We start from the raw sequence: 20,984 nt of genomic DNA on the forward strand, positions 1-20,984 counted from the left end.
CTGTTTTGCAGGGCTGATTTATCATGTACAAACAAAAAAATAAGCGTGCATATATACAGATTTATTTATTTATTTTACATCGATACGATAATTCTCTCTAAATAGTGTTCTCTAAATAATGTTTATAACTCAAACTCAAAAGGTGGTGAGGGTGCCACAGAAGAGGTAGTTCAAGTTAGGACAAGTCAGCTTTCTTTGCTAGTTGCTCATTATGCTCATTTATGTTTTGAAAACCTAATGAAAAATGTTATTTTTCTAGCACAAGTTATCCATTATCTTATGGCATTAACAAGATTAAATTATGCAGGAGTATATTCCTTCACCATCAAAGTGGAGGAACTTGTATGTTGATGCCTCCAAGAAAAGACAGTTACCTTTTCCATAACTGGTGTTCCTCAAGATGTGTTGCTGATGTCCGTTCCATATTAGGTGTGTGTGCTCGCCACACGCAACCGTGCCAGGAGTTTTTCCCTCAGCAGTATCTGTAGGGAACCAGCTCTGGCGCCCCCTGAAGTGGCATCTGTATGGCGCAGTATAAGGGGTTCCACCGGACAGAGGACCACGCTGCAGCTCTACAGACGTCCTGGATAGGGATGTGCACCAGGAAGGCTGCCAAAAACGCCTGAGCTCTTGTCCAGTGGGCTCTGACAATTGGCAGCTGTGGAACTCTCAGTAGATCGTAACAGACCCTTATGCATGAGGTGATCCAATTGGAAATCCTCTGCAAGGATACCGGATGACCCTTCATCCTATCCACTATAGTGATGAAGAGTTGAGTCCATTTATGGAAAGGCTTGGGACATTCTAAGTAAAAAGCCAAGGTCCTCTGGACATCCAGGGTGTGAAGACGCCTCTCTTCAGTGGTCTTGTGTGGTTTGGGACAGAACACCGTGAGGAAGATGTCCTGGTACATGTGGAAGGTGGAGACCACCTTTGCCAAGAAGGGGCCGCAACTGAACCTTATCTTTGTCGAAAACAGTGTACGGCAGTTCTGAGATCAAGGCTTTAATTTCAGAGACCTGTCTCGCCAATGTCACTGCCACCGGGAACGCAACCTTCCATGACAGATGGGAAAGGGAGCAGGACCCCAGTGGTTCAAAGTGCGGGTCAGTGAGCCTAGAGAGAGGACCAAGTTAAGATCTCACTGCGTGAAGGGAGCCTGCACCTGCGGGAAGAGTCTCTTCAGCCCTCTCAAGAATCAGACCGTCATGTCTGGAGGGACCCGAGGTTGGGGTGCAAGAGCTGACCGTGGACCTGCAATGGCAGGTCTGGTCGGTTGGACAGGGGCCAGGGAGTGGCCGCTGACAGGCTCATGAGCATGCCGAACCAATGCTGGTAATGCCACACTGGGGTAATCATGATAACCTGCTCCCGGTCTCTCTTGAGTTTTTCCAGGGTCCTGCTGATGGGTGGAATCAGAGGGAACACATACATCAGGCTCCCCAACCACCACAGGAGGAAGGCATCGGCGAGGGAGTCCTTGCTCAGACCCTGTTGAGAACAAAACTGGTGGCATTTCCTGTTCTGTCTGGTAGTGAACAGGTCCACTTGGGGAGTTCCCCACCTTTGGAAGATCATGCAGGCTACCTCTGTATGGAGTGACCACTCGTGGTGAGAGGAAAAGTCCCTGCTGAGCTAGTCTGCCAGTGTATTCCTGATGCCGGGGAAGTGACAAGCTTCTAGGTGGATTTCGTGGCTGAATCAGAAGTTCCACAGATGGAGCACCTCCTGACAGAGAGCTGGCAAGTGCACTCCCCGTACTTGTTGATGATCAAGCTGTCTTGTCTGTCAGGACTCATACCACCTTGCTCAACAGGTGGGGCAAGACGACTCTGCACGCCAGCCGGACTGCTCGGAGCTCTTTGACGTTTATGTGTAACCGTGCCTCCTCCAGGGACCCCCCCCCAGCCAAGGTCTGAGGCGTCCGACTGCAACTCGACGGAGTGAGGAGGGCTGTCGAATGGAACCCCTTCCAGAACTGTCCTGTTGGTCCACCATTTCAGCGAGCTAAGTATAGCCTGGGGAATGGCAAAGATCTTCTCGGGACTGGGAATAGACTGTTGCCTGCCATTGTTGTAGGAGCCTGGCATGGCAGACCACATAAGTGCACACTGCCATGTGGCCCAGCAGGCACAGGCAGGCCCTGGCTGTACGCAGAGGGAATGCAGAAACTTCCACAATGAAGTTTGCCATTGTGTAGAACCTTTCCAGTGGTGGGAACGCTCTGGTGCTGATGGAGTCAAGAACCGCTCCGATGAACTCTATCCTCTGCACCAGCATTAACGTCAGCTTTTTGTCGTTCACCAGTAGGCCCAGAGAGTGGCGTGCGGCTTTAAGCACAGCGACATCCCTTTGGACTTGAGACTTGAACCACCCTTGACGAGCCAGTCATCGAGGTATGGGTAGATCTGGATAATCCGGCACCTGAGGTAAGCTGCCACCACCAACATGCACTTGGTAAACACCCTTGGTGCTGTTGCCAAGCCAAACAGGAAGACCATAAACTGGTAGTGGTGGGGCCCCACTGTCCTCAAAAGATCACTATGTGGAAGTATGTGTCCTTCAAGTTGAGGGTGGCATACCAGTCTTCCAGATCCAGGGAGGGGATACTAGAAGCCAGAGAGACCACGCGGAACTTTAGCTTCTGTTGGTACTTGTTGAGGTCTCATAGGTCCAGGATGAACCGCAGACCGCCCTTGGCCTTTGGGATTAAAAAGTACTGGGAATAGAACCCTTTGTTCCTGTACTCGAGAGGAACTTCTTCCACCACACCCAGCTGTAGTAACCCCTTTACCTCCTGCACGAGGAGACTCTCATGAGAGGGGTCACTGAAGAGTGACGGGGAAGGCAGGTGAGAAGAGGGGTAGAAAGGAACTGGAGAATATAACCCTATTCCACTGTGTTGAGGACCCAGCGGTCCAAAGTTATAGTGGTCCATGCCAGGAGGAAAGGGGAAAGGCAGTCGGAGAACACTGGGAAAGATGGATCTAGGGAATAGTCTGGTAGGTTGCCCTTGGGAACACCCTCAAAACAACCGGTTGGCAATCTGCTCATTACGGGTTGAGCCCGACTGGGCTGAGGATGGAGGCAGGTGGCTCGGGTGGAGCTTGTAACCCTTGTCTTGTTTATGGGGCTGGCCCTGCCGAGGCTGGCTCCCCAGCCCTGAGGCTGCTGTGGTTTGAACCTCTTACACGCTGGGGCTGGGACGTAGAGACCCAAGGTTTTCAGGGTGGTGCAAGAATCCTTGAGGCGATGCAACTTGCTGTCTTGTTTGCTCCGCAAATAGGGCCCCACCGTCGAAGTCCTGACTTCTGGGCCTTGGAGGACAACCCAGAGAGGACCAGCCAAGAGACTCACTGTGTGGAGACAGAGGAAGCCATGGTGCGGGCAGCAGCATCCGATGCCACCTGGAGGGCTGCCCTGGCCGCAGTCGTGCCCTCATCGAGGACTGCTCGGAACTCCTTCTTGGAAGCCTTGGGGAGCAACCCTTTGAACATAGCCATGGCTTGCCACTTATTAAAGTCATATCAGCCAATGAAGGCTTGGTGGTTGGCCACTCTCAGCTGAAGGCTGGAAGACGAATAAACCTTACATCCAAAAGAGATCCAGCCTCCTCGAGTCTTTATTTTTGGGTGCGGCCCCAGGTTGTCCCTGTCTCTCCTTGTGGTTAACCGCCTCAACCACAAGGGAATTACGGGGCTGGGTGGGAGTACAAGTACTTGTGCCCTTTGGTCAGCACGAAGTACTTGTGTTCGGTCCTTTTAAAGATATGGACCTGGGAAGAGGGGGTCTGTCACAAGGAATTAATGATTTTGGAAACCCCTTCATGAAAGGATAGAGCCACCCTGGCAGGAGCTGAGGACATCGAACAGAGTCTGAGGGCTCTTCAAATTCCTCTGCCTGAAGCCCCAGGTTAGAAGCAACCCTCTTCAAAAATTCCTGGTGCGCTTTGGCGTCATCCTGAGGAACTGGGTGACGGGGCTCCCGTTATAGCCTCATCCAGCAACGACAAGGATGATGCCAGTACCATGGCAACCTCCACGTCCATTGGTAGTCCAGCAGCTTGCTCCCCTGGGTCCTCCTCTCCAAGCACAGGAGAGGGACAGGATACTGAGGCTGCTGGCCTCTCCGAGGCTCCCAACACCAATAGGGCAGCCTGGGAAGGTTGGGTGAACCCCCGTGGGTTCCATGGATACCATGGTGCCGGCCACTGCGCTTGGGGCCGTGGGACAGATTTCAGTGCCGATAATGTAGATGGCACTGCCAGTACCAGAGCTTATCCGCAGGCAGGGGACCTTGCTCTGAGCCGGAGCTACCAGTGGAGCGATTGGTACCGGACAACCAGGATTGGGCTGAACGGTGGCTCTTGTCCAACCGGGACCAGTCACTGCGTCCTAAAGTCGACCTGTCCGAGTGAGACTGTCTCTGTTGGGCTCCCGGGGAGCAACGGCGTTTGGAGGATCTGCGTCGGATACCCGACGAGCCATGCCTCACACTACTCGACCGGTATGTCTAACAGGACCAGGAGCTATTACGGGCCAGTTGCCAGGAGTATCGTCCTCAGTAGGGCAGCCTCTTTCTTGGAGCCAGGCAACAACGGCCCAGCGATCGGTGATCCCTAGTGTCTGATCAGTGCCTCAGAGTGTCTGCGCCAATCTACCGGCGAGGTACACCTTGAGTCCCTCGATCAGTGCCCCCAGTGGGGGGGACCGAAGAGGGCTCCACTAAGCCTGCCTCTTCAGTCCTGAGGTGTGACGGCTTCGGGCGAGCGAATGAAGGCGGGATATCCCTCTCGATGGGGATCGGTATTGCTGAGGCAGAAACACACGCATATGTCCCAACGCAGGTTTTCCCCGAGAGGGATACCATGGGAGCCGGTGTGGGCAACACCGGGAGCGTCAGGATCTCTTGAGCTGCTATAAGAGCTTTGGGCATCGATGAGACCTGAAGCTGGCTAGGGCCTGCACCGCTATCCGGGCTCGCAGGCAAAGCATGGGATGGGCTGCACTGCTCGACTTGAGCTGGGGCCTGACTTCTGGAATGGTGGTTGAATTATGAAGGGACATATGAATCTTTAGCACATCTGGCATGTAAATATCTTGCAATGCTAGCTACAACTGTGCTATACGAACACCTGTTCTCACTTTCAGGTGACACTGTAAACAAGCGGGCAGTATTATCTCCTGCAAATGTAAACAAATTTGTTTGTCTGAGCAATTGGCTGAACAAGAAGTAGGACTTAGTGGACTTGTAGGCTCTGAAGTTTGATATTGTTTTGGTTTTAAGTGCAGTTATGTAACAACAACAAAAATCTACATTTTTAAATTGCACTTTCACAAAGAGATTGCACTATGGTATTTTTAGGAGGTGAATTGAAAAAGACTATTTTGTTTTTTTACAGTGAAAATACTTGTAATAAAAAAATATAAAGTGATCATTGTACACTTTGTATTCTGTGTTGTAATTTAAATCAATATATTTGAAAATTTAGAAAACATCCAAAAATATTTAAATAAATGATATTCTATTATTGTTTAACAGTGCGATTAATCACCATTAATTTTTTAATCGGTTGACAGCTCTACTTAATCTCTTTACTTCAGTTTCTCCTTCAGTAAAATGAGGACACCACTACTTACAATTGCCTACACCAAAAGGGTGTTGTGAAGATTAACTGTTTGTAAAAGTAATTTTGCATTTACAAAATTCTGTAGCACTGATATAATTCAAACAGGAAAAACAAAGAATAGCTTTTGCAAAACAGATGGTTGCTGCAGAGGCCAATAGAGCTTCAAGTGTTTTATCTTTACAATTTTCTGGGGGATGACAGAATGCTTAACAAGCGTGACAACTACAGCATCCACTTTTGGTAATTTGGCAGTCAGCATTTAACTTTAGTACAGTATAGATTTTTTGTGCTTGTTTAATGAGAGATATTACCACTCCAATTTGAAAACATCTTCCAAGAGGGAATGAAAGAAAATCCATAGTTCCTTTCTGAAGGAAGGAGGGAAGTAATATTTTAGTAGTCAGTCATACTAAAATGATCGCAAAAAGAAAAGGAGTACTTATGGCACTTTAGAGACTAACCAATTTATTGAGCATAAGCTTTCGTGAGCTACAGCTCACTTCATCGGATGATCTAAATGATCTCATTTGCAAGATGGAAATTCTTGCAGAAGATAAACTGTGACAAAAGGAACTTTTGTTGGCAACATAGAGATTCTGTCTCTTTCCTTGCATGGCTAAAAGGTGGGTAAAAAAAAAAAAACAAACACACATGATACTTTCACTCCTCGTTTGTTTTTCCTTCAGCAGTTTGTCTCCCACACTGACAGGAAAAGGGATCTTAGGCAGCGAATTAAATAGGAGCACTGGTTCTGCATGATTAAACATGGCAACATTTTCAGCACAATTGGATTAACATCATCCCCAACAGATAAACATTTGCCTTAGCCATACAGACCATGGGCCCTTTGTCTCCTGAGCAAAAATGTCAATGAAGCTACCAGAGGAAATAGGGGAAAGCCTCACATCAACTACTCCTGCAACATCCACCTTGTGACTGAAGAAAGCATGTATCACCATAAGAACATAAGAATGGCCCTACTGGGTCAGACCAAAGGTCCATCCAGCCCAGTCTCCTGTCTTCCAACAGTGGCCAGTGCCAGGTGCCCCAGAAGGAATGAACAGAACAGGTAACCATCAAGTGATCCATCCCCTGTCGCTCATTCCCAGCTTCTGGCAAACAGAGGCTAGGGACACCATTCCTGCCCATCCTGGCTAATACCCATAGATGGACAGTGATTCTTGAGCAGATGGTCATATTTATAGGTAAAGCAAACAGATGTTTATATTTTTCCACTGGAAAAATATCTGAATTGTTATCTCCAACCCAGGGACCACTCACGTGGGTATGTTATTGAGCCAGCTCCCCTTTTTGCCAGGTTAATGGCAATTAAGAAGGCCTTACAGAACACAATCCAATCTCAGAACTGATGGACTGTCAGCTAGAGGAGATATGGGCCTATTCCTTCCTGATGATTTATTCAGGATATGATGGCCTAACTGTTCACTTGAATCAAAACCGGTTTGTGAGATACCAAGACTCTAAAAGACGCTCAGTGCACAGAGCACTGTCCCCATCTTCAAACAAGCATTTAAGGACATTTTTCAGGAGACTCCAAACTCTTGTAGGTTCTTTATTCCTGATAATGATGTGGGAGGAGGAAAGAATCCAGTTTCACTGTGAAGAGGCCAAGTTGAGTTTCTAGGGCTAGCAATTACCAAAAAAAAACAAACATTTTTATGTGTAGACTCAGCAATTCTTATATGAATAGAATTCTTATCTCAATGCAGCCAACCACAGAGGAATACACACTGTTGTTTTTACAGAAAAAAATCACTTCCCCTCCCCTCAAGTAGATTTCTTTAAAATCCTCTCAACAAAAACCACTTATATTGACATCTTAAAAAATGAATAAAAGATCATTTTCAATTAAGATACAAATGTTTGTAGACTAATTTGTTCTATATAACAGACTAATTTTTGAATATGAGCTTATGCTTTAACATTAGATATTCCAGAAATTCAAAGTAGGAAAATGTAACTAAATAGTTAGCAGTTGCTGAATATGAAAGCCAAATGCAATTCAGACTGTCCATTTTATATAGGACTGGTTCCAAACATCCGGCTTTGGAGTAACAAGAAGCCATATCGGTCCTGGAGTGGTAGAACTATTTCTGGAATCAGATCCTGATTATTAAGTACAAGATGCAAGATAGCTCAGCAGCATAAGTTAAAATCTTTGAGGAAAAGATGCTACTAATCAATGAAAGAACACTGCAGAAAACTTAAAGAGATAACTCTGTTTACATGCACATGCACACACAATCGCTATACAGTTGTACATGATACTTTTTGATGGAGCAGTACTGAAGTGTGAGAGAGGGAGAAAACAAGAAATCCTCCGTGTTCTCTCCTTCAGTCCTCCAAGTCAATGCAAGTCAGGCATATTTATTTTGGATCTTGGGGAAATGGGACTGGCTGTTTCCAGCGCTGATCCTTCCTTCTTAGACTATAATCTGTGATTTGTCCTGGTGATGTACTTACCATGCTAATACTATTCTACCCTTTACTTTCAAAAGTAAACTTTTGTGAAGTGGGAAAGAAATAAATCCTTACAAAAATGTGTTTACTAACTGATCTGCTTATCTTGTGACAACTACACTAGAATAAATGCACACAGAGTGTCAAAAACAAACAAACAAAAAAAAACAAACCTCATGCAACTTTTCATCGTGGCAGGTAAAGACGTGAAAGCCACTGCCAGATGCTTCAGTCCCAGCTTATCCCACAGGAGCTGTCACAGGCAAGTGTGGTGAAATCTACAGAAGAAAAATCCCAATTAAATAAGGCAATTATAAAAGTATAATATACTGTAACTGTTGTACTTTCACCCAAATCACTTTTGTAGTTTAAGATTTGTAATTTTCCAAGCAATGATATTCATGTTACATAACAATAGCAATTGAGTAACCAGATCTTTTTCAAAATTTAGCAACATTTACTAGTAGAAGTTGTATCTGGGTAAAAACAAAAGGATTAAAAATATCGTATTATTGGCTTGTTTGACTGTAGTGGGGTAGACACCTGCTCCTACCCTGAGGGGCTTAGAACAGCCCAGGAGAGGGCTGTGGCTGGGGCAAGCAGCCCAGGCTGAGTAGGGAAGTAGGCTCAGCTGGGGCCATGCCCCAATTTGGGCTCAGCTGGCCTTATAAGTAGGCAGTGAGCCAGGAGCTGAGTCACTCTCTCTCTTGCCTTTGGACACGGAGGGACCTGGCTGCTGGGAGCAGAGAGTACCTAGATTGGAGCAGGGCTGAAGAAAGGCCAAGGGAGCTGGGGAGCTCCGGCCAGGAAAATCCCAGACTGTGGCCTAGTAGAAGGCCAGGCAGGTACTGGGGTTGCAAAGGGGGCAGCCCACGGGTAGGCCGAGGCAGCAGGTCCAAACTCCTTCTTGCCAGTGATGAGTGGCTTTTACACTGCAGTCTGCCCCCGATACAAGGGGCTAGTTGGTGACTGGCAGCAGCCTTACACTGAGGGAAGGTGAGGATAGTGGGTAGGTACCCTGAGACAGTGGGTGTACTACCAGGAGCAGCCATCCAAGAGACAAGGGGCACTGGGTCTGGGAGGGACACGGGGTCAGCAGTAAGGTGGATCACCAGCCTGCAGAGGGCGCTCCAGAGCCTGGTGAGCTAATTCCTGACTAAGACCAGCTGGAGGTGCCGCAGGGGTGAGCTGGCTGCCTTACACTGACTCAATATGCTAATTGCCAGATGTGATAACACAATGGCAATACAAAATGAAATGTACAATTGCAGTGTGTGTAATAAGAAACCAAGGAAATCCTAGATTACAATCAATTCTACAGAGAGACTTGAAGAATTAGGAAGACAGTGATGGGTTTTCTCAAGAATCTGACTGAATTTTTTTTTTTTTAAATTAAGTCACATGGACTGCAGTCTCCAAACCAAGGACTGCTCTTCTCTGCTTAACAAGTTACAAGTGTCATTGAACTCCTTTTTTAAAATAGTTTAAGACAATCATGCTGAAAGTTTATTCTATTTTTACTATAACTCAGATTCTTCTCAATTCTCATGTTTCTCTACTCTAGCACCAGTTTTGGTGAGTCTACTGGGGCATGACAATGCCACAGGGACAAGATGATTCAGCTGAGTTGCAAATTATAGGCAGCGAACTCTCAAGGACTCCTGGTGTTAGTTTGCATGGTGCCTATTACAATGGGGTCCTGATGCTTCATGCAGGTCCTTAGCTGGAATCACCACAGAAATAATGATGAAGGTTGGTTGTTTTTAAACATACCATTCATCCCTGTTTAAGGGTTAACAAAAGAGCTGAGCACTGACTAAGAAAATTGTGAGGGAATTCTGAATTCATTTGGAGTGAATGCTACACTTCTGTGGAATAAAAAGTTTCATTCAACTGTTTTAAAGAACTAGAACAATGAAATCCCAGTAATTGTCACTGGAATCTTTCTTTGTCACTAAAAAACTAACAAAATAGTAAGAGCCTCAGACAGTAAAAATTGTATCCCCTCCTCTTCAGTACCTCATCTTGAGCAGTTTTAAAGAAAATCCTATAGCAGTTTGTTGAATCCCTAGATCTTCAAACATTGGGACAGATTCTCAGCTGGAGTAAATTGACTTCAGTGGAGCTATACCAATTACGTCAGTCAATAATCTGAGTCACTGAATTATGTTCCCAATTATTCAAACTGAAGTGGGATGTCAGGCCTATATGTTTAACGTAAAGTTGGTCACAAATTTTCTGACTGAGTTTTTCCATTGGAAAATGCCAATTCAACAAAATTTGAATGTTCTGCAGAAACACATTGATTTCATCAGATCTTCCGATGTAAACCAGGTTGGTTTCCCAAGAAACCCTGTCTGGCTTTCTGACAGCTTCCCTGCCTTGCAAGCTGCCACAAAGCCCAGCAACTCTGGCTCAAGCTAGGGCTGTCATAGCTTCTAGACTCCCTGCCATAGAGAAACCGAACAGTCCTGCACCAATGGGAGCCCTGTCTGGAGCCAGGGATCTCTGGTCTGCCAGGTCTGCAACAGGGAGCCTAGAAGTACAGCTACCACGTCTCTGGGGTGCCTCATCAATTTTGTTTTGGTGCATTTAAACAAAAAACTGTTTAGATTTTTCTAAATTAACCTTTAGAATTCCCATTCTATGAGAAAATTTAAAATTGAGGTTTCTTTTGAGGGCAAATTTTTTAAAGAAATTTTGGAAGTATTAATACCCTTTTACAAGGCACTGGTAAGACCTCCTCTGGAATACTCTGTACAATTGTGGCCCTCTTTGTTCAAGAAAGATGAATTCACACTGGAACCGGCGCAAAGAAAGGTTTCTAGGATGATCAGAGAAATGGAGAGCCTATCTTATGAGAGGAGACTAAAAGAACTTGGCTTGTTTAGCCTCGCAAAACAAAAGCTGAGATGGGATATGAATGCGTTCTATAAATAGATCAGGGAGGAAGAAGAGCTATTTAAGGTAAAGGAAAATGACAAGAACAAATGAGGTGAACTGGCCATGAATAAATTTAGGCTTGAAATTAAAACATTTAGAACCATCAGTGGGATAAGGCTGTGGAACAGCATCCCAATAGGAGTTGTGGGTAAACAATCTAACTAGTTTTAAGATACAGCTTGCAAAAATTATGAATGGGATTGTATGATGGGCTTGGCGACCTTGGTCTCTTCTGGTTCTACACGTTATGTTCTTAAAAATATCATGCTTCAGGGCTTCAGCTGGTCCCCTGTAAGGGTCAGGAAGGATTCACTCCCCACAATGTATTCTGGTTTGTTTGTTTTTTTCTTCCTTCATCTGTAACATTAGGGATGGCCATGGCTGGAATGGGATAATAGACAAAATGGGCCAGTGCTCCAAGAATTCTCAGTACCATCTCATTCTCAGGTGCGCGGCTGGTGGGTCTTGCTCACATGTTCAGGACCTAACTAACTGCCATATCTGGCATCTGGAAGGAATTCTTCACCAGGTCAGAATGGCAAGGGCCTCAGGGAGGTTCACCTTCCTCTGTAGCATGGAGTGCAGGTTCCTTTCCAGGACAATCTGGGTTTATCTCACTTAGTGAATTCCATGCCATTGCAGAGATCTTGGGCATTGGTGCACCTCCATCCCTCTTGTTCTCTGCCTGTGGCATAGAACAGTTTAGTCTCCTGAGGACTGTAATACTTCAGACAAGTATTGGGCTTGATGGTCTTGGCTGGGTGGTCTTTAGTAGTCTGTAATATACAGGTCAGGCTGGATGATCTGGTGGTCCCTTCTGGCCTTATATTCTATGACTCTAGGTATGAGGACCTGTTTTGACTAAGTAATGTAGATATTACACAAGGAGTAGAGAGATTTGGGTGGAATACAAAGGAAACAAAAGTCCTTTAGGGCTCAACATGCCAAATTGGATTTAAAAATATTTACTGTTTCAGGCACTTGCCATAACAGCTATGATTTGCCTTACAATGCAACGGGATTGATCCCCAGTGAAGACTACAGGTGTCATTGAAGACATACATTTGGTCTCCACTATCTTTATTACCACTGATTATGCACAAGATGGGGACCAAAAAGAAAACAGCATCACTGTCAAAACTTAAGGGGAATTCATAAACTATTAGACAAAATATTTTTACTTTAGACACTGAAATTAGTGAGACATGATCAGCATGGAATCCCATATATTTTAGTTTACATGCCACTTTTCAGGGTAGACCAGAATTTAAACACTGTTTACCTTTAAAAGTCAGGCCAGGATAGCCATAGGAATTTTGCCTACTCTACAGTTTTGCGAGCATAGCTATGCTGGGAAGGACATAGCTCTGCCTGCAAAACTTCTAAGTGTAGACCAGTCCCAGGAAACATGTAGATTTTTCATCATTGTCCTACATCTAGTGTAGTTGTTCAGACAGAACAGAGTGAGAGAGAAACACTACCACAACGACTTGGTAGCATTTACCACCCACTTTACCCTGGGGTAAAATGGCTGCAGATACAGAACAATTATGAAGTAGGTGTAATTACTGAAGACTTTGCCAATATAGAGATTACATCAACAGTTAGAAATTATGAAATTTCACATTGACAAACTAAAATCAAAAGGGTTTCTCCCCTCTTCCTTTTTAGCAGGATAAACCTTTTAAAATGCAATTTTTTTAAAAAAAAAGAATTATTTGAAGGAACATATTTTCAAAATCAGGACATCAAGTACATTTCACAGATGCGTATACAAAAAAGGTATATATCCAATATGATTTGAACACAAACGTAAAGTATTCAGTTCATCCATGCTATGTTACTTTACACCTGAAGAGAACTGCCCCCACAAAATCTGAGTTCATAAAACGCATTGTAACGTAATAAAAATACTCATCGTTCATGGTCACCTACAAAGTCATGAAAGTCAAGAGGTTTGAAACAATATTAATCACATGCATGCAGATTGTCAAGGAGCCAGTGAGGCAACAATCAAAATTAGCTTTTTTACATTCCCCCTCAAATCTTTCAGTTCATGGACACGAAGGAAATATTTCCAGCTACTGCTGAGGAAGAGTTTGTAATGCATAATTATTACTTTTAGTAAACATGAAGTTTTTATTTATTATCCCTTTAGGTAAATACTGATTCTTGCTTTAAACTTTACATTTGTAATCAATTTAGTCAGCAAATTTACACATTTTCCCTGTTTGGGAATCTGTAAACACTGTTACAGATTAGTTCATTAGCCATATCTGTGGAAATTATTATTTTGTACAAAAGAATTTCAGCTTATGGGTGGCTTACTGTTCGCTCAAAGTACTCAATGTTCTAGATGTTATCACTGGTTACCTAACTCACATCATTTTGTCTCTGTACCCTTATTAGATGACCTAACACAAACCCACAGAAAGATTTCAAGATGGCCACACAAGTACAATTTTGGTTCCAATATACATTTGCATGAATATTCATAAAGCTTTCAAATTCAGTGAACCTTGCAAACAAAAATTAATTTGCTTTTTATGAACGTTGACAGAAAGCAAAGAAAAGGGGTTGAGAGTATAGGTTTTATTTGAAAGAGCATTTGAATATTTTTTTGATTTATTCACCTAGATCTATTTTTAAATAATTAACCAAGTCAATATAAACACTTGTAATACACAAATTTAAATCTAAAAAAGTTTGTCTCTACTAGTTTCCACCTGCATTTTCACTGCCTCCTTTAAGTAGTGACCTACTGCAGCATTTCATTCTACTATATTTCCGCTGAAATCCCCCATTAGCTAGCCAAAACATTTTAGTTAATTTCCAGCAAGTATTTATTACCAAGAGGTGATGCAGTGATAGACAAGATATACTATTTAAGTCATGATTTATATTAGCAACACCATATTTAATTTGATTACTTTGATATTTCACTCAAATCCATTTTACTTAAGCTTAATTATTAAATTCACATATTAAGAATACCACATTAAGAAGTTTCAGCACAATATTTTAATACTTGGAAATTATTCTTCTAAGTGGACAGACACTTGAAAAAACTGAGTTTGACATTTTGAGATGGGATAGAGATTGAGAGTGATTGTAGTCACGTGTCAGCCACTTAAGTTTTTGGGGAGAGGGGAAGCAAACTGCACTGGGTATACTTTCCCAGTGTTTTAAGGTATAACCAACATCGCATTTGCTAATGCGATTCTTAAACCAACCAACCAATTTCAGCCAACATGCAGTGAAATTTACTGTTTTACTGAACTTTTAAAAATGTATTAGTCTAATTCCTGGTTTTAAATTCCTCTTTTTGGACTTAAAATACATTCTTGCTTAGTTCACAGTTTATTGTCTTTGTGGTAAAATTCTCATATGCTCTCTCTTTTCTAGTCAGTACATACAAGTAGGAAACAGATAGAAAAGTGACTTATTTTACCAGGGAAATTGCTCTAAATACACTGAGGTAAAAAGGGCCTCTAGTATGATGGATGTCCTCTGGAAATAATCTTTTCTTCAAACTACCCAGGTCTGGGCTGATGCCCAGTCTTGAAATATGAACTAAACCATGTATTTTTAAAAAGACTTCCTCATAACTGTTTAAAAAATGTTTTCTTATTAAAAAGAACCGAACAACGTCAAAACATTTCACTGATACACACAGCAGGATTTCCCTCCCCAGGAAATGGGAGAAAGTATTTAGTCACTGTCCTTGAATGATGGCCGGGGCACAGGGTCCGTTTTTCTGAATTCTGCCGCAAGCACACCCTTACAGAAGTGAAAGGAAATTGAAGGCAAGGAGCCGAGAAGATCTCGGAACTAGAAGCCGGGGACAAACTACGCTTGTCTCCACCGCTAGAGAGGGTAACTGAACCCCGGTCCCTCCGCTTCCCACTGTGCCCCGGCTGCCCAACGATCTTTTACCCTGCAATCGCTTAAAAGGTCTGTGCGCCTCAGCCACTGACCTTACCTGCGGCCCTCTTCCGAGGAGCCCACTCGCGTTCCCACACACACCCCCGCGAAGTCTGGCAAGCAGCTCCCACAACTGCCATTCATGTAATGGAGATCGGGGTTAACAGCAGCTCTAAGCTAGGCAGCGTCTCCGTAGCAACGGAAAATCTGCTTTGTGACGCGTTCACACGCGCCCGCTTCCCTCCTGTCCCTAGCCCCCACCCCACCTGTGACCCGACAAAGGCAGTTGGTCTTCCTTACACGTAGCTGCTGCAAGTTGTGCTGGTGCTAAGGTCTATCCAATTGTCTTCAGAGGAGTCCTAGCGCCCACCCCCCGCTCCGATCCCCTCAGTCATTTCCCTGTAATTTCTAGAATGCTGGCATTAGCTCCCGGATCCTTTACGTACAGGAACCCCCCTTTCTCTCTCTCCTCCTCATGGCTTGTGCTCTGCGTGGTGCCTCCATTAACAAATTACGAACAGAGACAGTTATTTCAGAACCTGAGGGTAATAAATGCCTCCCTGAAACACAGAAAAACCAATTCACGGCTTCAAACAAAACATTAAAACACCGCTTTAAAATTAATTCCCCAACTGAGCGAGTTTGGGACAGGTCTGCTGTTGTTTACAGGCTTGAAGCTTCTGTCAGTGTTGCAACATACCCTAAGCTATCATCAAGCTTAGGAAGTGGGAAGACTGCCAAAGTCACTTCCAATCAACAATAAATACTTAAAACAATTCTATCTGACCATACATAGGCTATTCAGATTTAACAAAAACCCTTCAGTAAGGGGAGCTCGCTCGCTCTGAAGAGCAGGAAAGTATATTGTAGCTACAACTGAGAAAGTGATCTGCAGTCAAGAAGCTACCCGGCTTTCACAATCCTTGCCAACTGGATACCCTGATCCTCATAATGGAAATTTCTCTGCACCCTCCTCAACCCCTACTTTCTCATTGTAAGAGCTGAACCAAATAAAATGGTTAGAAGACTTTCTACCCCTCCCCAGCACCCTGTGCATGTGTGTGAAACTATTAGTTCACCTTGGAAAAAGGTACATACAAAGGACAAAAGTCACTACACATTTCAGACTTGTTTTTCCTAAAGACATTAAAGCAAGTCTTGCACAGATACTCTGCTTAGTTGAGGACATTTAAAGAACAATCATATTTACTCATTTTGATGCAAGATTAATGTCTGTACCTGCATGTATATTTCAGCAATTAAATATTAAAATTAAAAAAAAAATCACTAAAAACAGCACTCTTATCTTATGATCCCTACTTTCATGATTCAGCCCAATCAACTGCTGCAGGTGCCAATGAAGCTATTTCTAACTCAGCCCTTCCAGCAGATCTCATACAGAGAGAGGCAACAAAAGAGGGGACTGGTAGAATCATTATGGGAATTCCAAAAGCTAGTACTACCACTGGGATCTTGGTGACAGATGCAGCTAACCTGATTATGTGCTGTAGCGGGGGAAAAAATTAAACAAAGAGATCAGGAAGTTCTACACCAAACAATTGTCAAGAAAACAAATCTTTGCATTAAGTGTTTACTTTCACACAGAAATATATTAAAAGCTCTGCTAAAGCGCAGATCCTCTAACCAAGGAAATAGAACAATTTGTTCAGCAACAAAACAGTCATTCAATCAACATTTCTCAATTTCAAGGTTTCATTCTCTGTTTTTTTATGAATGTATTGATTACAAGAAAATAAAGTGGTTTTATGTGACCAGAAAACCCAGCCTGGGTTACAACCCAGGCTAACAGTTATATATGGCAGTTTGATTTCTACTCACACTCCAGTGATTAAGCTGTTTTTGGAACCTTCATGTATGCCAGCTGCACTAGAAAATTTCTCACTATTGTTCAAAAAGGGCACAGGCATTTTTTACTATCAGAAGAACTACTAGACACAATGACAGAAACAAATGCACCCTTAGGGACATACAAAATGCCATACTAGATCAGATCCCAAGTCCATCCAGTCACCTGTGTCTAACAGTGACCTGTTCCATATGATTCAGAGAATAATACCTAGCTCTTACATAGCACTTTTCCTCCACAGATCTCAAGTGCTTCACAATTTTTAGTGTGTTTATCCTCATAATATCCAGTAAAGTATGTAAGTATTATTAATCCCATATTACAGATGGGGAACTGAGGCACTGGGAAGCTAAGTAATTTGACCAAGGTCACAACAGAAGTTTGTGGCAAAGCAGGGAACTGAACTCAGGTCGCCTAACTGCTAGGCTTGTGGGCTAACCACTGGACTATCTTTCCTCAGAGATAAGAACCATGCAGCAGGTAATTGTGGGATAATATGTTCTCTATATTGGCTCTTATCCTGATCTCTAATCACTAAAGACTGGCTTAAGGGTGTTGTGTTATGAGACAGGGAGAACAGAAGCCCTTGATCTACTTTCTCTAGTTTATGTACTTCTATCATGTTCCACTCTGATTGGTCTCCTCAAACTTACACCATAAAAAACAAGTGAGAGATTTCCTACGTGTAGAAACACCACCATTTGATCAGTTTGTTTAGCTGAACCAGTGTTGGCCTCCAAGCGTAGACAAGAACAAATCCATGGTCAGCTCAAATTTCATTAAACTGACTGCTGACAAAAAAAACCCTACTGAAACAGTGCTATTTCAAAGCATTAACAAGGGCTTAGAACATTCTGCAAGGAGACTGATCTTGTGGTTATGGGACTGGACTGGGACTCCAAAGACGTGGATTCAATTCCCAGCTCTTGCACATTCGGTGCATGTGTAACCCTGGGCAAGACACTAAGGTCCAGGATTTTTAAAGGTATTTAGGTGTTGTTACGCTCAGCACTGCAAGGTTTAAGTGACTAAGACTGTTAAGTGCCACTTCCAAAAGTGACAAAAAGGGCTTGATCCTTTAGAGAGAGTCCTATTGACCACAATGGGTTTTGAATGAGGCCTTATCTAAAAGATTTCCCTACTTCATAAGGAGTATTTTGAGGACAAGTTTATTAGTATTTGTAAGATATTCAGATATTACAATGGTAGGGGCTATATAAGTAGAGGGAAAGCCATGTAGGATAAGCAAGGAGTTAACTTGCTCGAAAACAAGGAAGACCGCCAAATTGTGTCAAAAGGCCTTTCAACATTTGACAGATGCTGCAACATTTTAGGGCAAGGTGCAAGTTTTATTTCTGAATTTTTTGACTAATTAATAGGATGAATTAAGCCAGCCAACAACCTAAAGAGTAAGCAGCTTGCTTCAATTTTTATTCTGCATCTCTTTCCTTCATCCTGGAGTGGTCTTTTGGTTTTCATCTCCCTGTGCATTTCCTGCTTGACCACTTCCCCTACTTGTACCCCTCCTCTTTCTGTTGGGTCAGCTTCTTTTTTCTCCTGTCTGCTCCTCCCTTCAGTTACCTCTTACCCTATGACTGCGAAATGAATCACTGCTTCCCCCTCTAGTTACAGTACCGCAACAGCTTTACTTCCCAAACACTGACAGCAGAAAGCAGACTCTTAACCTTTGTAATCAAATGCTGTTGATCTGCCACTACTTTTTATAGCTGCCTGTGCAGAGATGAGGCAAAGAGCCTATACCTCTAGCAAAAGCCTGTTCTAACTGTACTCATACTATAATTACCAGCAGTGTGTCAGGACTGGTAGTAGCAGTGCTTTAAGCACTTCTTTCTCCAAAGAAATGTTTGTAAGAAATACATGAACCCAGCTATACCATTACTACAATACTGGTATTTTTTCTTAGAGCAATTGCACTTTGAACCCATCTACACTGCAAAAAACTCCTCCAGTATAGGCAGGACCCCAGAGACGCAAAGATTTCAGTTAGCACACCAGTGAAATAAATGGAAGCAATTCACATTTCTTACAGGCAAATACAGCTCCTTCCTTTAGGGTAGCACAGGTCCCTTGTACAGTCTCAGTGAAGTTCAACTGTACAGTACAGGAAACAGAGAAGGATTTGGACAGCCCATGCATGGGAATCATTATCCTCTGTGCACTGCACAGCCCAGCTCCATGGAGTAAACCTTCATGTTGTGGTGGAGAAGAAAATGTGGGTATATAAATCTACCATCCATATGGGGGGGAAAAGACCTGAAAAGCTATTGGAGAATAGCTCCCCTTGTAAATACTCTTATGCTGCACTAAGAGTGTCCACGTTTAGCTTACTCCACTCTGGAAGCAAGGTGGATAAAAACAGATTTTTTGTTTAAAGGATTTTTAAAATTTAAATTAAACACAGGCTTGTTTGTTTTTAAATAAATCTATTTAAAATTAAATTTAAAATTGACAATATATGTTAAGGCCTAAACTTATTAAAATCATCTAAATTAATACGTTAAGTAGTACATATTTGCTGCCAAAGTTTTAAAAAAAGTCAAACCACTGAACTGGTAGATGTCACTGGCTAAGCACCTTGAACCAGAGCTTGCTAAAGTGCTAATGTGACCCACACACCTGGGTGTGGTGTTCGGTCTTATCTAGTTGCATGGAGACCACTTAGAGAGAAAGAGAGAGATAAAATGAGTCTGTTCCAGAGGTTCCCTGTTCAATCCTGCCCGCTGATGACCAGGGTCTGTCAGCATTACAAGTGGGGGCTCGTCTGGGATTTCAACTGGGAAGTCTCTGAAGCTTGGGTGCACTTCCTCAGCTAGGGGAAGTATGTAACCCACACACCTTCTGGGTGTGGTGTTCTAGCCCATCTAGCGGCACTGAAACTACTTAGAGAGCGAGCAATTAATGAGTCTGTTCTATAGCCTGAGCTAACAGCCAGTTGGCTTTTAGCTCATCCACTAAGTTCCAGAGGTCCCAAGTTCAATCCTGCTTGCCGACAACCAGGGTCTGTCGACATTACACTAAATCAGCTTTTGACAGTAGTAACGCGTTCTCCAGGTGCAGAGAGAATATACTTTTCTTCATTTCGGTTTATTCAACTAGTTCAGTTCAATGACTGGTTCACTGAAATTTAAGAAACCAACTGGGAGCAGAAAAAGCAGGAGCACTTGTTTTCCTCTTCCACTAGTGAGAGACAATATGATGTACAGTACTAGTTCTAAATCCTTGAAGGATATAGTGACCAGAAGCAATGATCTCAATTCACTACTACAAATCATACTACTTTTATTAGATCAGTTAGTTTTAAAAGAAAAAAATGTTCTGGTAAACTTTTTATAAGTTATTTTTTTTATGCATCCAACACATTTAGTTAATTTAAAAAAAAAAAAAAAAAAAAAAAAGCTTGTTTTTTGCATTCTTAATTGAATTTGAATTTCCATCCAGATAGAGTTTCATGAAAACAATAAGCAAAAAAATTAATCTAGTAAACAAGAAATGCATCATTCACCATTTTCTAACATAATAAAAAATGCAGAAGTTAAGAATCTAAATAAATCCAAATTAAGCTATATAACTGCTTAAATAAATGCAGAGACAGTGTATTCTCCTGGTTATCAAAAAGAAACAAATTTCATGTAAAGGCTACATTTAGTTGTAAATCAACATGTTTTAATTGTTACCAGTAAACAAGAATCAATCTTTCTTCAGGAAAATAGCTAAAAAGGAAACCAAAATTGCTGGCACTTTAAATTAAAAAGGTCGTAGAGCAGTTTTTAAACTAAGGGCTGGGGGGAAGCCGACAGGTGCGGAAGAGCATGTGGTTCGGACAGAAGTATCCTTAAGAGGAGGATCTATTACTGGAGATTCTCTATGTCCTAGTAAGGAAGGGAGGATGGAAAATGATAAAATACAGGTAAAATCTGATCAGAAAAACAGTCAAATGAAAGAGAGTCTCATTTGATTACATCATATAATGGCAGACAGCTAAAAAGTAACAAGTTTTTAAAGTGCTTATATACCAATGCTAGAAGTCTAAATAATAAGATGGGTGAACCAGAGTGCCTCGTAGTAAATGAGGATATTGATATAATAGGCATCGCGGAAACTTGATGGAATGAGGATAAT

The 20,984-nt window shown here is 42.8% G+C and overlaps 1 protein-coding gene across 7 annotated transcripts in view; it reads right to left on the bottom strand.

Moving 5' to 3' along the window:
- The window catches only part of ACSL3 (acyl-CoA synthetase long chain family member 3), a 112,854-nt gene that overhangs the window by 67,183 nt on the left and 24,687 nt on the right, over positions 1-20,984 (bottom strand). For 5 of the 7 annotated variants that reach the window (XM_073359941.1, XM_073359944.1, XM_073359943.1 and 2 more), the window contains one exon: positions 8,284-8,388. The gene's annotated coding sequence lies outside the window, so the exon portion shown is untranslated. Of the gene's footprint in view, positions 1-8,283; positions 8,389-15,030; positions 15,249-20,984 lie in introns of those variants that run through there. The other 2 variants (XM_073359939.1, XM_073359940.1) reach the window with 2 other exon arrangements.

This window comes from Lepidochelys kempii, chromosome 9 (genome assembly GCF_965140265.1).
Source record: "Lepidochelys kempii isolate rLepKem1 chromosome 9, rLepKem1.hap2, whole genome shotgun sequence".
Classification (NCBI taxonomy): Eukaryota; Metazoa; Chordata; order Testudines; family Cheloniidae; genus Lepidochelys; species Lepidochelys kempii.